Genomic DNA, 13,111 nt, shown 5'->3' on the forward strand with positions numbered 1-13,111 from the left:
CAGCAAGCCGAGACCATTGCACACCCATCTCCAGCGCCCAGGGGCTGCCAACCCCCTCGCGATTCTAAACAGGCTCCTGGGGGTTACCACTAATGCCTCTGGCCAAGTGAAATGAGGCAGGCCTGTGTCTGCCAGGGAAGCACACCAGCCCTACCTCAGGCCTCCGTACCCAGTCATTAGGGTAATCACCAGTTTCCTGAAGTGCTAGCTCTCCTCACCCCCAGGCAGTGCCAAGCTCTGCTCTAAGGATCAGGACTCGGCCAGGGAGCAGTTTCTAAATATGCAGAGACAGGAGGCAGGAAGGCTCCTGAAACCATGCAAGTGCCAATTGTAGGGTATTTTTAGCCCCAATTCCTATGGAAAGACAGCTCATGAAATCCTACTCTGTCAGCATCCCTTCCTCCCCTGTCCCGGGAGGAATGGGGTTGCCTTGGTAACCCAACAACATGGATCCACTGCTTAGGGGGACACCTGTAACCCGCCCACGGGTATCAGGGAGAGGTACCCAGGGATGTTCTCACCTGTAGACACTAGACTCCTTTGCCTAGACAGAGCTCCCAGAGAAGCCCCACCCCACCCCCACCCCACCCCCAAAAGGCTTAGGCGTCCAGGAAGCCCATGCTGATGTCACAGTAGGACCCAAGGGCAGACCTTGGGACTTTGGGTTTTCAAAGATGTCTAAGCCATCATGAAAACAACACACAGGGCCTGCTTCAGCTCGGGTCTTTAAATTTTCATGAAATCTCTGCTCGCTGAAGATCAGTTCCTTGGCTTGCTGAAAGGTTAATTATTCATGTGATATGATTCCTTGGGGAATCTGGGTCAGGTGGCAAGAGGCCACGGCAGCATCTTCCTCCTCCTCTTCTTCCTTTTTGAAGACCTTCCTACTCTGTCCTTGAAAGCGCCGTGGAGAGAGAGAAGCATCACCCTGAGCCCCAAGATCTCCAGCTTGTGCCTCACCTACATCGCTTCCTCACTTCTAGTTAGGTGCCTCGGAAGGTTCAGCCCCAAAACTACCTCCCCGTGGTCATGAATTTGCAGAGACACAGAGGGGCTGCTGGTGTACTTGAGCACAGTAGGGAAGCGTTCTGCAGCTCCTGCTTCCCTGAACGGCTGCAAACACCATGGCTGCTGCTGAAGCCAAGCCACTGCAGGGCCAAGCGTGAATGCAGCTGTTCCACCAGCCCGAGAAGACCTCACCACCGCCCTCCTTAGCTCCATCTCAGTTTTGAAGACTTCGCATTGGTTGCAACCGGACCTGAGAAAATTAATGGATTATAAAACACCACCTCTTTTAATTATCTTACTCTCCCATGATGAAAATAGCTCCGTTGGATTTTATCCTTGTTTTGTAAATACTATCTGCTTATTATTTAAAAAGGAATTGAAGTAAGCAGTAGGTTTTTTTTGTTTGTTTGTTTGTTTTTGTTTTTGTTTTTTGTGGTTTTTTTTAGACATGTGAGGGGAAAAAGTCAGGATTGCCTAAAACCTGAACCAGGAATAGCCACTGCCTGGTTTTGGTGACCAGTCTTCACACACCCCACACTATATGTGTGTGTGTGTATGTGTGTGTGTGTGTGTGTGTGTGTATGTGTGTGTGTGAGAGAGAGAAGGGGGGGAGGGAGAGAGAGAGAGAGACTTTACACGCTATTGCTTCATGTGGCCTGAGACAGCCGTGGACTCTTTGTTCCCCATGTAGAGAGTTGGTAAGTGTATCTTACACGCTTCCCAACGACCTCCCTCCACAAGCACTGGATACCAAAACCTGAACGCTCCTCTCCACAAGTTCCTAGAGCTCACATCCAGCACAAAGAAGTGCTGTTACTCTCAGCCCTCCTCTGGCAGAGCCCCCTGACCACACCTCTGCAGTTGGGGTAACATGATTACAGTCTCTCTTCCAAATCCCAGCCAAACTCTCTACCCGAACTCTCTACCCGAACTCTCCCATGAAAGCTTGGAAGTGGCCCACAGAGTCTTGCCTGATCCATCCCTCTTTGTCGTCTGCTCCTAGATTCCTTCTGTACTTCTGCTCTGGCCTGACTGCCCCCCACCTCCCCACCCCACCCCCACCCCCGCCATAGGCCCTCTGTACCTGCCATTCCCTCCACTTGTTCTACCCTTGTGGGAGCCTGTTTTCGGGTTCCTCGTGGCTTTACCCAGCAGGTCCACGTAGAGAGGATGGTTAGGACCATGGGCTTTAGTGCAGGTGTCTGAGATGGTCTGCACTTGGCTGTGCTGGGGGAGGTCGTCTTTTGCTCCACCCCTTGGCGTCTCTATAAAAACCCTGGGGCAGAGACAGTTGGGGCCCATTTGGAAAAGGTTCCAGGCCCTCTCGAGGCTGCCCCGTATTTTCTATCTGTTTATCTCCTCAATAAATCCTTCTATCTAATATTTCCCGCTGCTCACACTCAAGAAAACTCTGGGGAACTGTGGGGTTGGTGGGTAAACGCCACACATACCCTCCTTCTAGATATCCACAAGGCTCATTTTCTCCTTCAGCTCTCTACTTCATAGCCACCTTCATAGTGAAGCCTGATTGGCCACCTGAACCTGCCCCTCCCCCCAGCCTCCAGCTCACCTTTCTCTTCTCCAGCTTCCTTTCTGTGAGGATCAACCTTCATTACCAACTTGACTGGATTGAGAATCACCTGGAAAGCCCACTCTAAATGTGGGTGGCCCCGTCCCACTGGCTGCACCCCACAACCCGACTGCTATGCCGTCTTGAAATTTCCTCCACCTAACAGCTTGGCCCATTGCTTTTGAACTTAGCATCTCTCAAATGCTCAGGGTGTGGGCAGACTGCAGCCACATTCTTCGCCGGCTCACAGGGAGAAAGGAGAAATCCAGCTGAAAACACCAGCATGCATTTTTCTTTGCTTCCCGATGGACACGTGCAATGTGACCAGCCACCTCACCCTCCTGCCACCATGCCTTCTATCTTAGGGCTTTATGTTGCTGTGAAGAAAGACACCATGACCACGGCAACTCTTATAAATAAAAGCATTTCATTGTGGTGGCTCGCTTACAGTTTCAGAGGTTCAAGTCCATTATCATCAGGATGGGGAGCATGGCGGCAGGCAGGCAGTTGTGGTGCTGGAGCTGAGAGTGCTACATCTTGACTCAGAGACAACAGGAAGTCAACTGACTGTCATACTGAGTGAGGCTTGAGAAAAGAGACCTCAAAGCCCTCCCCTGCAGTGACACACTTCCTCCCACAAGGCCACACCTCCTACTAGTGCCCCGCCCTTTGGGGGCCATTTTCTTTCAAAGCACCACACCTTTGCTGCTGTGATGAACCATATCCCCTCAGACAAGCCAAAATAAAACCTTTCTTTCTTCAGCTGCTCCTTATCAGGTGTTTGGTCTCTACAGTGAAGAAAGTAATACACTTCCTGCACCCCTCACCTATTGCACCCTAGAAAACTCAGTGGTGGGGACTGGAGCATGCTCAGTAAGTCTGTACTGAATAGATTCATCTTGACTCTCTTGGTGGAGCAGGGATTCGAGACAGCCAGCAAGTGTCTGTTCATCAGCTGAGTTCCCTCCACAGCTGCACCTTCCAGATGGAAAAGTACAAGGGCCTTGCCTTGTAAGGGCGGCCACCTATCAGCGGCGCATGTTCTCTGCTCCCTGGACTCCAGGAGCAATGGACCACTTTTCTCCAGCTGAGTGTATAGCCCATATGTTTCAGCATGGTCCCCACACAGAACCTGGGAGTATCCCACCTTGGAAGGGTCTTGAATAGGCTCCTACACGAACTCGCCCAACTAAGACATTTCCTCCACAACCTTACATGGGCACAAGCCAGACAAAGTTTGGGATGGGCCTCAGCTGTGGACTGCTAGCTGGTAATCTCATACAGTAGGCTCACAGGGAGAAAGGAGAAATCCAGCTGAAAACACCAGCATGCATTTTTCTTTGCTTCCCGATGGACAGGTGCAATGTGACCAGCCACCTCACCCTCCTGCCACCATGCCTTCTATCTTAGGGCTTTTTGTTGCTGTGAAGAAAGACACCATGACCACGGCAACTCTTATAAATAAAGGTAATAGGCAGCCTACCCTCTAGAACAGTACCGCAGGTCATGACGCACCCATCCATGGTGTTTTCCATGCTGGGCTTTGGTTTTGCTTTGGTCCACTCTTTTCTTGCTGTATCCCAGTTCCCTCCTTTAGAGTGGGAATGTCGACTGTGCATCAATGTATACTGAAAGTCCCAGTGGGACAGTGGCCCAGAAATACCAGCCTTTTTCTTAGGGACCTGTGGAGGGGGTCATAGCAGAAAGCCATTGGCTTCTTTTTCTTGTAATTGGTATGCTTTGCTTCAGTACTGATCATTATTGTATAACTGGGGCTGTCTTTGGGAGTTTTGGGGGGTGTTTGTTTGTTTGTTTGTTTGTTTGTTTGTTTGTTGAGGCAGGGTTTCTCTGTGTAGCTTTGCGCCTTTCCTGGGTCTCCCTCTGTGGCCCAGGCTGGCCTCAAACTCACAGAGATCTGCCTGGCTCTGCCTCCCAAGTGCTGGGATTAAAGGCATGTGCCACCACCGCCACCCGGCTTGTTTTGCTTTTTTAACATTTGAGAGAGAAAGAGAGTTTGCACCTGTGACCTGGGCTATGCACATGGAGGTCAGGGGACTTCTCCTTCAACCACATGAGTTCTAGAGAAGAAACTCAGGTCAGCAGTCTTTGTGGCAAATGCCTTTACCTGATGAGCCATCCTGGCAGCCTGGAGTCATCTTTAGAAGACTTATAATGATATATAGATATGGATAGAGGTAGAGATCGACATATGAAGATCCAACTTCCTTTGGACTTGAGCCTAGTTCTATATTTTAACCTGGGGAAAGAGGCAGCACTAGGGATGAAGTTGAGTAGACAAGAGCTTCCTTGTCCTTGCCTCGAGACCTTCCGACATCTGCCCAAAGAGTCTGTGAACACGCACATGGATAGACATGGACACACATACATAACACACATAAACACAGGGACACACACAGGTACATACACAGACACAAAGACACGGATACACAGAGACAGGCGTGTATGCACACATGCACAGTAGAAAAGAGAGAGAGAGGGAGGAAGAGAGAGCATTCACAACCCAGATGGCAGGAGTCTGAGTGCCAAGCTCTCTCTGGCAAAAGGCTGTCTGCCTCCTCCCCTCACCGTGTCGAGGATCAGAAATACAGAGAACAAGAAATTTCTGAATGTTGCCCTTGACCTTGCTATTAGAACCCCATAGAAGCTCACACATAGTCTAGCTGCTCCCACGGCCAGCCCACCTGTCTTCCCAAAACTCTCCCTCTCCATGGCCTCCCTGGAAAAGGAAGGGCCAGCCCACTCCCAAGCTTTCAGTCACTGTCTTTCGGAGAGCAGCAGCCCAGACTTTGTCAACAGCAAGGGCGGGAAGGGGATGAGACTGGGCCACCCCACTGGGCTGAATCTTTGCCATCCAACAGGCAGATGGTACCCTTAGTCCCAGGAAGAAGTGGGTGGCCAAAGTGGACATCGGCTCCGCAAGCAATTCAGTACTCTCTTCTCCTAGGGGCTGAAAGAGACCATATCGCTGATCTAGAAAAGAACGTGGAGGTGGGGACACTGCTGGAATTCTACCAGTTGTAGTATTTTAAAACCGTGGCTATGTCTTTTTGAACTACACAGACTAACGCTGGCGTTACACGGATCAAGGCTAGACATTACACATGAAACAGGCAATCTACAAAGTAAATATTAGGATGCCATTTTTATGCTGGTAATTAATTGGCACTCTGAGAGGTTAGAAACTAGCCGCTGGTAAAATGGCCTCTCCGTGAACCCTTTGCTTTCCGTTGATCTTGTATGGATGGACAAACAGATGGGCAGATGGCTAGATGGACAGATGAAGAGAAGGACAGACAGCTGAACTGCAGAGCCTTCCATCCAGCCAAACTAGTGCTATAGTGGCTAGTTAAATGAATGTATTAGACTGACTGGTAATTAGCATCTCAGCGGTTAAGAGAAGAGGCAGGAGGAGGAAGGACCGCTATTATCAGAACACATACTCTGGAGCCAGGGCTGCAGGTTCAAACCTCAGATCCACCACAGAGCAGTTAAGTAACCTTGATCTAGTAATTTACCCTCTCTGTGTTCTGGTTTTCTCATTAAAATGAGGATACTATAACTGAAAGAGTTGTTGGGAACATGAAGTAAATTTTATAAAACAATATGCTTATCACTTACTGTGATGGTGAATGTTGCCAAGGTCACAGAATCTGACATCACCTAGGAGATGCCTGAAGACAGATCTGAGTCCCACCTGGGTGGGATTATTTGGCCTCTGAGCATGCCTGTGAGAGATTATAGACTACTGTGGCAAGATTCTGTCTCAAAAAAAAAAAAAAGAGGGGGCTGGAGAGATTGCCCAGCAGTTAAGATTGCTTTTCCAAAAGACCCTGTTAAATCCCAGCACCCACATGGTGGTGGTTCATAACCCTCTGTAACTCCAGTTTTAGGAGCTCTGATGGCCAGGCACACACATGATACATAGACATAGACATACATGCAGGCAAAACACCTACACACATTGAATAAAATTTAAAGCCTGATGTGGTAGTGCATGCCTTAAATCCCAGCAAACAGGAGACAGAGGCAGGCAGATCTCTGTGATCTCAGGGGCAGCCTGATCTACATAGCAATTTTCAGGACTGCCAGGACTACATAGGAAGACCCTGCCTCAGATAAAGAAAGAAAATGGAAGGGATGTATTTGTTGGACTGGCTTACATGATTGGAGTTGCTCATTTCAATAATGTCATACATTCACACACTGGGAAGTAGAAAACATGGCAGCTACCATATCAGAAAGCCAGACATCTCCGCTGTCTGGTCTAGTGCTGAAGATCCCGAAGCTTCCTGGGAAGCCGCTGTGTTGAGTTCACATTGAAAGGCTGCAAGATCCAGAGTCTAATGTCTCCAGGAAGCAGCCATATATTCATTCAGTCAGACAGAAAGGGAGCCTGCAAGCCTACATACTGCCTTCCGCAAATATGCTTTCATCTACCAGACTGTTGGATGGGGCCTTTCTTCCCCAGTCTCTGTCCCATCTGTCAGTCCTGTCTGGAGACGTCCCTACAGACACACAAAAGTGTGTCACCAATCCTCGTTACCTCAATCAACAGTCGAGACCCAGCATCACAATGGAAAAGGATGGATCTGCCTCACTTTCAGAGTGCTTTGTGTATTTGTTGGATGGATGGATGGATGGATGGATGGATGGATGGATGAATAGATGGATGGATGGATGAATAGATGGATGGGTGGATGGATGCATGGATGGATGGATGAATAGATGGATGGGTGGATGGATGGATGAATAGATGGATGGATGCATGGATGGATGAATAGATGGATGGATGGATGAATAGATGAATGGATGGATTAATAGATGAATAGATGAATGGATGGATGGATGGATGGATGGATGGATGGATGGATGGATGGATGGATGGATGGATGACGTTATTGGTTATCACAGTACTCAAGGATCCTTATGCAAAGACAAGAAATTGTTCACAGAATTCAAAAGTTTATTTCTGAAGACCTTTTCAAAACAACCTGAAGTCCTAACCTGGAAACCTTTCAGAAATTGGCATTTCAAGATTTTAGAGCAAAACCAAAATGTATGCAGTAGAGCATCCTAAGAGTGAGTTCTACAGAAAACTGTATGAACGTTCTCCTGAGTGGGGTCAAGACTGAACAAGCCAGCACTGGCCCAGAGCACAGGCTGCTGCCAAATTTGTTTATTGCAAGCCAGAAGAGATGTTCTAAATGAACCTCAGAGCAGCAGGAAGAGGGGTGTGACCTTCTATAAGCCACAGTCTGGTTCCCCTCAGCCAACATGCGGAAAGGACTTGGATTTGTGTCTCATCCACAATCACATGCATTTATTTGGAGATTGTTTCCACGAAACGTCCCATTTGGTTCTTAGAACAACCATGACCCAGAGAGAATGAGCCAGCACCCCAAGATCATTCATTAGTGAAGACAGAGCTCGGATTTTGCTCAAGTGTCTTAGATAGGCAGATTGCCAAGCCAGCAGGGCATTCTCAGTTTTCCTCCATCATCCTTCACTTCATACCTCTTAGTTCTTGTCATTTAATAATAATTATGAACATGATTTTCTTTATGTTTTCAAGACTGGAGCTAGTAAGTAGCAGAGACATCACATAACTTTTTTTTTTAATGTTTTCAAGACAGTGTTTCTCAGTGTAGCCCAGGCTGTCCTGGAACTCACTTTGTTGACCAGGCTGGTCTCAAACTCACAGAGATCCGCCTGCCCCTGCCACCTGAGCGCTGGATTAAAGACATGCGTATGGACGTTCACCACTTCTCCACAGAATGGACTCTACACCCTTCCAGAGCTCCAGAGGTACCACAGAGGCAGCGTCTCACAGGAGCAGCCACGCTCCATAGAGCAGCAGACTGGTGAGCAACCAAATCCTACTCCAAGTGTGGACAGAAGACATGAGGAGGTAACTCGGGGACCTCGGGTGCTTGCAGAAGTTAAATTTGGAGACCACAGGCTCTGTTCTGCAGAGGAGAGGCTTCTTCAGGTTGTCACAGTGCATCAACCCCATGGGACTCGAGACTTGATGAAGGAGCATCATGGGACTCGAGACTTGATGAAGGAGCATCACCCATGTGCGATGGTCCGTGTGCGATGCTTTGCACTGGGGCCATGTCACTGATGGGGAAGGTAAAGGACAGTATTCCAAGCTGTTGGGAGAATGCCAAGTGCTCATCAAAGCCAGAGCTTTGCTCTGGTCATTACGGGTAGGAAGTAGGAGATGTGAGGCTGAAAGCATTGTCAGGGGCTGATGCCAACAAGCACCAAGTGCCTCGCTGAGGGATGTGTGAGCTTACCCACAGCCCTGGGAACCCCTGGAGGCAATGGGATAGAAGTGGTCCACAGACACTTGAGACCTCGTCTGTCCTGGTTGTATCCATCTCCTGCCCTGTTCCAGGTACCTGGAATAGTATCTGGCACATCTGTGAAAGAAGGTGGGAGAAGGGAGGAAGGGATGGGAGGGAGGGAGATAGAGAAAGGAAGGGAGGACCTGAATAGATTTGCACTGGAGAATGTGCTCAAATGCAGAGGGCAGAGGGAAAGCAATCAGGACTCCCTGCTAGGAAGTCACAGCGGGAGCCCAGGTGAGAACCCGCAAGAGGAACCGCTGATGCCTGAGGAGGAGAAGACACGGCCAATTAGCAAGAAGAGTGGGCTCAGAGGGACAGGTTGAGCAATGGAATACAGTGTCCAGAGAGTTACCAGATGCTTCGCATGGACCCTTCTCACAGGGCTGCTTGGGAGGAGAAAGCTTTGGGACTTGGAGCTGCGTGATACTCCAGACCCACTCCCAGAGAAGGAGAATGGAGTTACATCCTCCAAGAATAGATGTTTGGATGGTGGAAGGAGGGGGGATGAACAAGGACCTCGTCACTACAGCCCCTGCAGGGATCTGACAACCTGAGGCAACTCCGCCCCACCCCCCTGCTCCGCCCCTCCCCTCAGGCATGCACCCCCTGCAGACAGCAGCAGCCTGAAGAAGGAAGGAAGCCAGGATACCAGGGAGCTACCACTGGTGGGCAGCAGCATGCAGTGCCAAGCTGGGGGCTGCTGGCAGCAGCTGAGGCATCAGGGAACACAGGAGACAGAGGAGGGCCCGTCTCGTCCCCCGTGGAAGGCTACAGGGAGGCTCTGCAGCAGCCTCAGAGCTAAGGCTTTCAGGACCGCGACGGATTCGTCATTTCATGGGGAGAAGAGCCAGGGAGACTCCTTTTCCCATGTATAGGCATGATGGCGACATCACTACCTTGGCGTTCCCTCTACCCTGCTCCAAAGACTTTGAAACAGTTGGGGAGCAGTCAGAGGAGCCTCCTGAAAGGAGATCTTTGTGTTTGTGTCCCAGCCCTGACCCCACACCACCAGCCTCTAGGGATGCAGATTCCGGTCCCTAAGCCCTGGCAGCGCCATGAGGTAGGCCAAAGGACATAAACACACCATTCCTTCTGAAAACCAGCCCAGTGGATGACAGTCTACAGTCCACAGCACTCTGAAAAACTGAAATATGCCCCCCTCGTGCTGGCTTCTCTCGAAGGGGCCATGCAGAGGTCAACAAGTTAACCCTCCCGTGGTGCAGAGAAAGCCCAGGATGAGGACTGGGCCCCTCACCCCAGAGACACAGCAGGAGCCCAGAAGCCCAAAGATAAATCCAAGGGGAAGGTCTCTGTAGGGCTGGTGTCATTCCTAAACAACCCACACCACGTGATCTGCTCACATAGTTCTGAGTTTGAAATGGACGTGTTTACTGTGCATGTACTGTGGGCCAGGCCCTGTACTAGATGATACCGACAATTCAAAGATGACTGTGGTGTGGTCTGTGCTTTCAAAAACTTTCACTGGGAAAGCTGATAGGAAGCCGGAGCCTTAGAACCAGCAAGACCATTTTAAGGGGTTAGTGGGATCCAGTCACTTCCTCTCACCAGCACTTGGTGGGATGATTGGGGGGACTGGGGAGGTGTCTCAGGTCACTCTGTAGGTGAAGCGGGGGCTGGGGGGTTAGGGGGCATCTTAGCTCACTCTGTAGGTGAGGGGTTTGGGGGGTTGGGGGTGTCTTAGCCCTGTAGATGGGAGGTTGGGGGGGTTGGGGGCATCTTAGCTCACTCTGTAGATGGGGGTGGGGGTTGGGGGGCGTCTCAGCTCACTCTGTAGATGGGGTTGGGGGAGTTGGGGGGCGTCTCAGCTCACTCTGTAGATGCGGTTGGGGGAGTTGGGGGGCGTCTCAGCTCACTCTGTAGATGGGGTTGGGGGAGTTGGGGGGCGTCTCAGCTCACTCTGTAGATGGGGGGTTGGGGGGTTGGGGGCGTCTCAGCTCACTCTGTAGATGGGGGGTGGGGGGGTTGGGGGCGTCTTAGCTCACTCTGTAGATGGGGGGCTTGGGGGTGTCTCAGCTCACTCTGTAGATGAGGTTGGGGGAGTTGGGGGGTGTCTCAGCTCACTCTGTAGATGGGGGTGGGGGTGGGGATGTCTCAGCTCACTCTGTAGATGGGGGGCTTGGGGGTGTCTCAGCTCACTCTGTAGATGAGGTTGGGGGAGTTGGGGGGTGTCTCAGCTCACTCTGTTCGTGAGGAAACTGAAGTTGCGATGGTTGTGTCGCTCACCCCCACAGCCACACTATCGAGAGAGACTTCCATGACACTGGGAAACAGGCTCCCACGGTCTCTTCTGAATATCTCTACTCGCTGGGAGCTTGGAATCCACCAGTATGTGGGCAACAAAAGCCTAAAAACACCAGAAGTCAGGTAAATGGCCTGGATGCAAACTCAAGTCAGAAACCAAAGACCTTTCCAGAAAAGCCCCTGTGATACCATGTGTGGAATGAAGGTTCCTCTCTGTGAGGTTGTCTTCCCCAGGAGACTCACGCCAGCCACTGCAGACAAGGCCAAAAAAAGACTGTGGATGCCACCTGCCTTCTAAGTCACAAGGGGCGCTGCCAGTAGTCCAGCTACTATCTATGTCCTGAGCCTTAACATTAGTAGCATCTTGGGCAAATGTAACTGGGCTCAAATATGCCACATGGGCTCAGGAGGGGAGGGGCTGCCACCGAACCAGGAGGAGGGGGTCTGCAGACAGGAAAGTGTAGTAGTTTGAATGTAATTGCCCCCCAATCTCATAGGGAGTGGCACTATTAGGAGGTGTGGCTTTGTTGGATGGGTGTGGCCTTGTTGGAGGAAGTGTGTCACTGTGGGGGCGGGCTTTGAGTTTTCCTATGCCCAGTGTCTCAGTTGACTTCCTTTTGCCTGAATGATGTAGGACTCTCAGTTTCTCCTCCAGCACCACATCTGCCTGCACACTGCCACGATGATAAAGGACTGAACCTCTGAAACTATAAGCCGCCACCTCAATTAAATGTTTTGCTTTGTAAGAGTTGCCATGGTCATGGCGTCTCTTCACAGCCAATAGAAACCCAAACTAAAACAGAAGGGCTGAGTTCCTGTCTCTAGAACACACACTTTGGTGATTGTGGTTGGTATGGTTGATGAATCAGGCCCCACTAGGGCAAGCCCCCGGCCCACAGGAAGCCCTGCAGCACTGCTTGAATGAATGAGGGGTGGGTGGAGCTGAAAGGCATCACAGCTGTAACTATCTAAAGAACTGCAGGGACCAGGCAAGCCCTCCTTCCTCCCTCTCCAGAACATTCTACCCATCCTCCGAGGGGACAGGGGCCGTAAGAGGAGGCTGTCTGGGACCCTCCACTTATGAACCACTGTAACCTGTGCCTCAGTGTCCTCAGCTGTAAAATGGAATGCATGGCATTGTGAGAACTGAGTGAATACTTGTGAAGGACCTGGCATGTGCAAAGCGCTATCTGCTTATTTAGTTAAGGAAAACGGGCCTCCATCCAGGTCGCTGGTCTGTGTGCAGGGCCCATTTTCTCTTCTGCTGTTTCAATGCAACGGTACAGCACAATACACGCCAGAGAGATTGGAGAGGAATTACCGTGTCGGAATTACCCCTTCTCTGTCCCCAGACTCCACCTCACCTCCAATACCCTGATCCACCCACCTGCTCTCTCTTAAGTGATCATGAGCTCTGTCCCAGTTCAAGGCTTTGAGCCCCAGCAGCCACGAACCAAGCTTCCAAGAACGTACACCCAGAAGCTGGGCTACTTACTGACTCTGGGTCCAGATTTGGGGAGGACTAAGGTTAGAGGCTTGGTCTGAAACAGCATTACACGTGCGGGAGGCAGCGCCACCCAGTGGCAATTTTAGGAACCGGCGGCGGCAGAGACCAGAGGCACCCAGCGCACCCTGGTGGACTAAAGAAAAAAGAAAAAATAAAGTGAATGGTTCCGTTTGGAAAGCAATGGGCAGAGCTATATGAGTTCTTTTTCTCTGGGTGAGTTGGACACTCCTTACTCCAAGCTCTCCTTCTCTAGAAGGATGTCCTGCCTGGGGCTATGGCTCCTTCTCTTAAGATCTACCCTGGTTCCCTACACCGAGCATATACAGCCATGGGGAATAGCATCCATGAACCATTGTATGTGGTCCATTGTGTTTTCACTGTGCCGTCTGG

General features: G+C 50.6%; 1 long non-coding RNA gene across 1 annotated transcript; it reads right to left on the reverse strand.

The window, feature by feature from the left end:
• Window positions 1–7,629: 7,629 nt before the first annotated feature.
• LOC107402300 (uncharacterized) lies at window positions 7,630–12,850 on the reverse strand. Its single transcript, XR_006061846.2, has 3 exons — window positions 12,710–12,850; window positions 8,899–9,024; window positions 7,630–8,751 (listed from the first exon to the last, which is right to left on the reverse strand). It is a non-coding gene; the product is annotated as an uncharacterized LOC107402300 (long non-coding RNA).
• Window positions 12,851–13,111: the final 261 nt, after the last annotated feature.

The sequence above is a fragment of the Peromyscus maniculatus genome, chromosome 11 (genome assembly GCF_049852395.1).
Source record: "Peromyscus maniculatus bairdii isolate BWxNUB_F1_BW_parent chromosome 11, HU_Pman_BW_mat_3.1, whole genome shotgun sequence".
Taxonomy (NCBI): domain Eukaryota; kingdom Metazoa; phylum Chordata; class Mammalia; order Rodentia; family Cricetidae; genus Peromyscus; species Peromyscus maniculatus.